The sequence below is a fragment of the Saccopteryx bilineata genome, chromosome X (assembly GCF_036850765.1).
Source record: "Saccopteryx bilineata isolate mSacBil1 chromosome X, mSacBil1_pri_phased_curated, whole genome shotgun sequence".
NCBI lineage: Eukaryota > Metazoa > Chordata > Mammalia > Chiroptera > Emballonuridae > Saccopteryx > Saccopteryx bilineata.
In genome coordinates, this window is record NC_089502.1 from 30,178,596 (window position 1) to 30,185,585 (window position 6,990).

At 42.9% G+C, this 6,990-nt stretch overlaps 1 pseudogene; it reads left to right on the forward strand.

Annotated features, from left to right (window-relative positions):
* Positions 1-1,478: 1,478 nt before the first annotated feature.
* On the forward strand, positions 1,479-1,861 carry LOC136317607 (large ribosomal subunit protein eL31-like; annotated as a pseudogene).
* Positions 1,862-6,990: the final 5,129 nt, after the last annotated feature.

The window sequence follows — 6,990 nt, forward strand, 5'->3', positions numbered from 1 at the left end:
TAATTTGCTTAGGATTTTCAATTTGACAATCATGTCATTGGTAATAAGGACAATTTTATCTCCTCTTTTTATATCTTTATATTTTCCCATGTGGCAGAGCTTCGTGACTACTAGGCAGCAGTGAAGTTCCTCATCTTCCATGAGGCCTTCTCTGATACCCCTCTAGTAGGAGGTAGGGGCACCTTTTATAACCTCATGAGAGTGGAAGTGTGAGCACCCCACTAAGCCTTTGCTGGTTTTAGTAAAGTTGAGACCACAGTCTTTCTGTAGTGTCTGGCTGGTATAGAGTAGTTATTTAATTTTTTTTAACTTATAACCTTTCCCTTTCCTGGTCCTTTGTTAGGGAAGACATATGTTGCTTGAAGCTTTCTTTGTGACTTTGTCTCTTGTCCTTTCTCAGTTGTTAGCTTCTTCCAAAGTCTAAGATATGTGAAGCAAAAAGAAAACCCAGGGAACTCATCATCATTTTTGTTCCTTATATCTTAACTGTCTAGTCTGATTTTTTTCTTCCCAACTTTGAGTCATCTCCTCCTCTATCTTCTATTTTTTCCTTCTTTTTATTTATTTATTTATTTATTTTAGAGAGTGAGAAAGAGAGAGAGACACTGATTTGTTGTTCAACTTATTTATGTATTCATTGGTTGATTATTATATATGCCCTGACTGGGGATAGAACCTGCAATCCTGGCATGTTGGGACAACTCTCTAACCAATTGAGCTACCCAGTCAAGGTATATTCTTTTTAATATATAATGTCCATCATTCTTATTTGTACTTAGTGGGAAGAATGGAGGGAAATTACATCTATTCCATCAGGAAAGTTTTGTTTGGCAAAGAAGGCAGAAGAAGAAGAAGAAAAGACCTTGAATGAAAATTTTACAACTCAATATAGGTGTGGTGAGCCTGCCTCTGAACCTAGTGCAACCATGGGTTCAGGTTAAAGGCACCCCAATGATCCTGGCTGCCTGAGGAAAATGGTGTTGAGAGGGAGGCAAAAAAGGGCAGGTGGAAGGGCCCAAAACATAGTATAGATCGTTGCTACCCAATTGGATCATGTTGAGACTAAGAGGGCTTGGGCAGGGTCTACAACAGCACAGGTCAGGATTCCTGAATGAGTCAGCTAGACTCCCAACAGACTGTCGGTGGCTCCTGGAATAAAGGAATTCACATATGGGCCTTCCAGAGAGCTTGGTGGCCATGGTAAAGACTGGTTGGTTCCAAGTGTGGGCTAATATGATTAAACCAGTTCTCATTCCTCTGAGCCCACAGGGCCCTGCAATGAAACTGAGCACTACCTCAAAATGCACAGACTACCTAGGTCATGGCTGCTCAGAAAGTGGGAGGTTCTTATAAAGAATTATTAGATAACTAGTGAACAGGAAGAAACAGCTTGTTTCTGTTTCTATAAAAGTTTAAGAAAATTCTGGTTCATTAAAAATTAACTCTGCACTCTTTCTTTCAAATTTGAGCCTGGCATAATGGCTCCTGCAAAGAAGGATGGTGAGAAGAAGAAGGGCTGTTCTGCCACCAGTAAGGCAGTGGTCAGAGAATACATCATTGACATCCATGGAGTGGGTTTCAAGAAGCATGCTCCCTGGCCACTCAAAGACATTCAGAAATTTACCATGAAGGAGATGGGACTCCAGATGTACACAGTGACACCAGGCTTAACAAAGCTGTCTGGGCCAAAGAATCAAGGAATGTCTCATATTGTATACAGGTGTGGTTGTCCAGAAAATGTAATGAGGATGAAGATTCACCAAATAAGCTCCTTATGTTGGACACCTATGTACCTGTCACCACTTTCAAAAATCTACAGACAGTTAATGTAGATGAGACCCAGCTGCTGATTGTCAAATAAAGTTATAAAACTGTAAAAACTATATATTTATATATAAGTCATTGACCATCAGGAGTTTTTTGTGCCAGCCACCATTCATTCATTCAATAGATACCATTATACACCAGCTACAATTCTAGGCACCATGGAGACAAAACAATTTGTCTCAAGGAATTTTCTGGTGGAATTTTTTAAAAAATTATGTATTGATTTTAGCAAGTGAGAAAGAGAGAGAAAAAACAGGAACAACAATCTGTTCCTGTATGTGCCCTGACTAGAGACTGTACCAGAAACCTCTGTACTTTCTGGATGATGCTCTAACCCAGTGGTCCCCAACCTTTTTAGGGCCATGGACCAGTTTAATGTCAGAAAACATTTCCACAGACCGGTCTTTAGGGTGGGACAGATAAATGTATCATGTGACTGAGACAAGCGTCAAGAGTGAGTCTTAGATGGATATAACAGGGAATCTGTTCATTTTAAAAAAATAAAACATCGTTCAGACTTAAATATAAATAAAACGGAAATAATTTAAGTTATTTAGTCTTTCTCTGCAGACTGGTACCAAATGGCCCACGGACTGGTACCAGTCCACAGCCTGGGTGTTGGGGACCACTGCTTTAACCAACCAAGCTATCTGGCCAGAGCTCTGGTGGAATTATTATTGGAAATCTTTCCCTTCTCAGTGAACAATGCTTAGCACAGGTATGCTTACTGGGATAGTGTGGCAGGTCTTGGGTGGGTCAGGGTTCTGAATACAGTGTATTTTAGAGGTTCTCAATTGAGCCTACATCTCAGAATCATGAGGAGACATTTATTAAAAATGTAGCTTCCTGGCCCTCATCTAAGTTCTACTGATAATGACTCCTGGGCCTTCTATCTGTCTTTATGCCCTTGAGCGAATCAAGCACTTTCCTATCTCATCAGGGTTTCTGCATTTGTTTTTCCTTCTAATATAACTCCTTTTCCATGGCTGACTCCTTCTATTCACTCAGGCCTCAGTCAAATATCACCTTTTCACTGTGGTTGGATAACTCAGTTAGTTAGAACCTCATCCTGAAGCGTAGAGGTTGCCAGTTCAATCCCTGGTTAGGATACATACAAGCAGAGGGGGAATAAGGTCAGTTGAGGCCCCAGGTGTATAAGAAAATATTGGGCCCCTTAAAAAAAGAGACAGGGAAAATAAAAATACATGTTAACCATATTTAAAATAAATAAAAATATTATGTACTATTCATGTTAAAATTGCACATATAAAACCAAACTTGGTATCATTAGAAAAAGTGTAAAGAGGGACCAGAAGATGGTGACAGAGTAGGCAGATGTTATAACTCCCACCTCCCAGAACCAAAGTGGATTACAACTAAACTTGGGAGCAATCATCTTGAAAAACCAACTTTGGACTAAACTAAGAGGAATCTATAACCAAGGATCACTGAAGAAACAACACTGAGACTGGTAGGAAAGGTGGAGATGCAGAAAGGGCTGCCCCACTCCCAGGAACAAGCAGTGGCCCAGAAGGTCTCTCACAGTGGAGTGGGTTGCCCATAGAGGTGTGGGTCCTCAGCTTCAGGACCAGAGCCCCAGCCTAGAGCCCCAGAGACTAGAAGAGGCATACAGACAGTATTTAGCTGAAATAAGTGCTGAGTTACTATTTTCAACAGGGAGACAGAACTCTCAGACCCAGGCTCCGTCTTAAAGGGACCACATGGAAAACCTCGTTCACAACCACTTACCCAGGGTTCTGGGAGCAGGGAGTGCTGAGAGGACTGGAGTTTCAAGAGGAGAGTGTAGACTCAGAGGCATAGGGAGAGACTGTGGGGAACAGCCACCCTAACTCTTGTGCTTGGTCACTCCCCAAACTTAAAGTGACCATTTTTTCTGGGAGAAGCAACTCCAGCAAAGGGAAGAAATTACCCCACTGATCAGAGCAAAGAGTCTCTTAGAAGCAGGGGGCACATCAGAGACACAAGTTTGAGTGCTGAGGTCTGGGTTACACTGCCCACCATGCTGCTGAGTACCCTCTGAAGGGCAGGTGGGCCCAGCTACAGTGGTGGCGGCTGTGCACTTGCAGCAATGGGTATGGCTTCTGGCAAGGCAGCCTGCGTGGTGGTGGGAGCAGAGCCCTGCGAGCTCGCCCGTGTGGTGACGGAGCCTATTGAGACAGCCCGCATGGTGGCAGGGGTGGAGTCAGGTGAGGCTGCGGACACGGAGGCCCACAGGGTGGCCCACACTACAGCCTCTGAGCCCACTTGCCTGAGGAGGCAGCATTGGTGGCACACCTATTAACAGACCACACCTTGGGAATACAAAGGCCGCACCCACTGACCAAGAGTAGACAAAAGCCAGCCTAGGAGTGCAGCTGATATTTACAACAGCACCTGGGCCCAACAGAGGCAGCTACAAATTCTGGATCTCCTGTAGCTCTAAAAAAGTTTCTAAGGGCCAGTCATAAGCAGTGACCCCCACTGGTCTGCGCCAGGTTCCAGCCAGAAAGGTCCAGAGCTGGTACATACAATGGCTAGATATGGAAAGCATCAGCTCAGGACTTAACAACCCTAGTTACAGTGGTATCCTAAGGAAGGGCTTCTCACACCTGACCCAGCTAAGGCATAGAAAACAGCAACACAAATATAAAAAAGAGCAGTAACAGCAGACAATGAGCTCACAGCAGATTACAAACAACAACTGAGGCCAACCCAAGAAGATCTAGAAACAACACAACTGAAAGGTGGAGGTAGACAACACAAAACTTGTATTCAGCTAGCTACACAAACAACACATCCAAAAGAGCAGTCTACAGAGAAACAAAATGGGAAGACAGAGAAATGTGATCCATATGAATCAACAGGGAAATCCGCAGAGAAAGATCTGAATGAGATAACCAAGATACTAGATGCAGAGTTTAAAATAAATATTGTTGAGATGCTCAAGGATCTTAGAGCAACAATGACTGGACATAATGAGCACCTAAATAAAGACATAGCAAGCATCAAAAAGGACATTAAAATCATAAGAAAGAATCAGACAGAAATGACAAATGCAATTACAGAAACTAAGACTACACTAGAATGAATTAAAGCCAGGCTGGATGAAGCAGAGGATCAAATCAATGATTTAGAGGACAAGAAAAACTAAAGCACAGAAGCAGAGCAGCAAAAAAAAAAAAAAAGGCTCAAAAAGTCTGAGGAATCTCTAAGAGAGCACTATGACAACATAAACAGAAACAACATCTGCATCGTAGGAGTTCCTGAAGGAGAAGAGAAAGAACAAGGGAGAGAGAACCTGACTAAAGGAATCATAGCTGAAAACTTCCCTAAATTGATAAAAGAAAAGTCACACAAGTTCAAGAAGCAGAGAGAATCCCAGTAAAAAAAAAACCCAAAGAGACCTACACCAAGACACTTCATAATTAAAATACCAAAGTTAAGTGATAAAGAAAGAATACCAAAAGCCGCAAGAGAAAAGCAGTCAATCACCTACAAAGGAGCCCCCATTAGAATGGCATCTGGGCCCTGGCCGGTTGGCTCGGTGGTAGAGCATTGGCCTGGCATGCAAAAGTTCCGAGTTCGATTCCCGGCCAGGGCACACAGGAGAGGTGCCCATCTGCTTCTCCACCCCTCCCCCTCTCCTTCCCCTCTGTCTCTCTCCCCCTCCCGCAGCCAAGGCTACATTGGAGCAAAAGATGGCTCGGGCGCTGGGGATGGCTCCTTGGTCTCTGCCCCAGGTGCTAGAGTGGCTCTGGTCGCGACAGAGCAATGCCCCGGATGGGCAGAGCATCGCCCCCTGGTGGGCATGCCGGGTGGATCCTGGTCGGGTGCATGCGGGAGTCTGTCTGACTGCCTCCCCGTTTCCAGCTTCAGAAAAGAAAAAAAAAAAAAGAATGGCATCTGACTTTTCAACAGAAACACTTGAGGCCAGAAGGAAATGGCAAGAAATATTCAAATTAATGCAAAAACAAGAGCCTACAACCAAGACATCTTTATCCAGCAAAGCTATTCTTTAAAATTGAAAGAGAAATAAAAAGATTCTCAAACCAAAAAAAAAAAAAAAAAAAAAAAAAACCCTCAAGGAATTCACTACAACCAAACCAATGCTGCAAGAAATGTTAAGAGGCCTGTTGTAAACAGAAAAAAGGGGAAAAAATCTAGAAAAAGAGGAAAGTAGATTTAAAGAATAAGATGGTAATAAAATATATATTAATGATAACCTTAAATGTAAATGGATTAAATGATCAAATCAAAAGACATAGGGCAGCTGCATGGATAAGAAAACAAGGGCCCTGGCCAGTTGGCTCAGTGGTAGAGCATCGGCCTGGCGTGCAAGGGGTCCTGGGTTTGATTCCCGGCCAGGGCACACAGGAGAAGCACCCATCTGCTTCTCCACCTCTCCCCCTCTCCTTCTTCTCTGTCTCTCTCTTCCCCTCCCGCAGCCAGGGCTCCATTGGAGCAAAGTTAGCCCGGGCACTGAGGATGGCTCTATGGCCTCTGCCTCAGGCACTAGAATGGCTCTGGTCGCAACAGAGCAATGCCCCAGATGGGTAGAGCATTGCTCCCTGGTGGGCATGCCAGGTGAATCCTGGTTGGGCACATGCAGGAGTCTGTCTGACTGCCTCTCAGTTTCTAACTTCAGAAAAATACAAAAAAAAAAAAGAAGAAAACAAGACCCACACATATGCTGTCTCCAAGAAACCCACCTCAAAACAAAAGATACACATAGACTGAAAGTGAACAGATGGAAAAAAATATTTTATGCAAAAGGAAATGAAAAAAAAAAGCTGAAGTAGCAATACTTATATCTGACAAAATAGACTTTAAAACAAAGGCTATAGTAAGGGATAAAGAAGGTCACTACATAATGATAAAGGGAGCAATCCAACAGGAAGATTTAACCATCATAAATATCTATGTGCTTAATATAGAAGCATCTAAATATATAAAGCAGATTTTGATGGACATAAAGGGCAAGATCAGCAGTAACACTATAATAGTAGGGGATTTCAATACCCCACTAACATCCCTAGATTGATCCTCAAGAAGGAAAATTAACAAAGAAACAGCAGACTTACAGGACACACTAGATCAACTGGATTTAATAGATATCTTCAGAACCTTTTACCCTAAAGCAGCAGAATATACATTCTTTTCAAG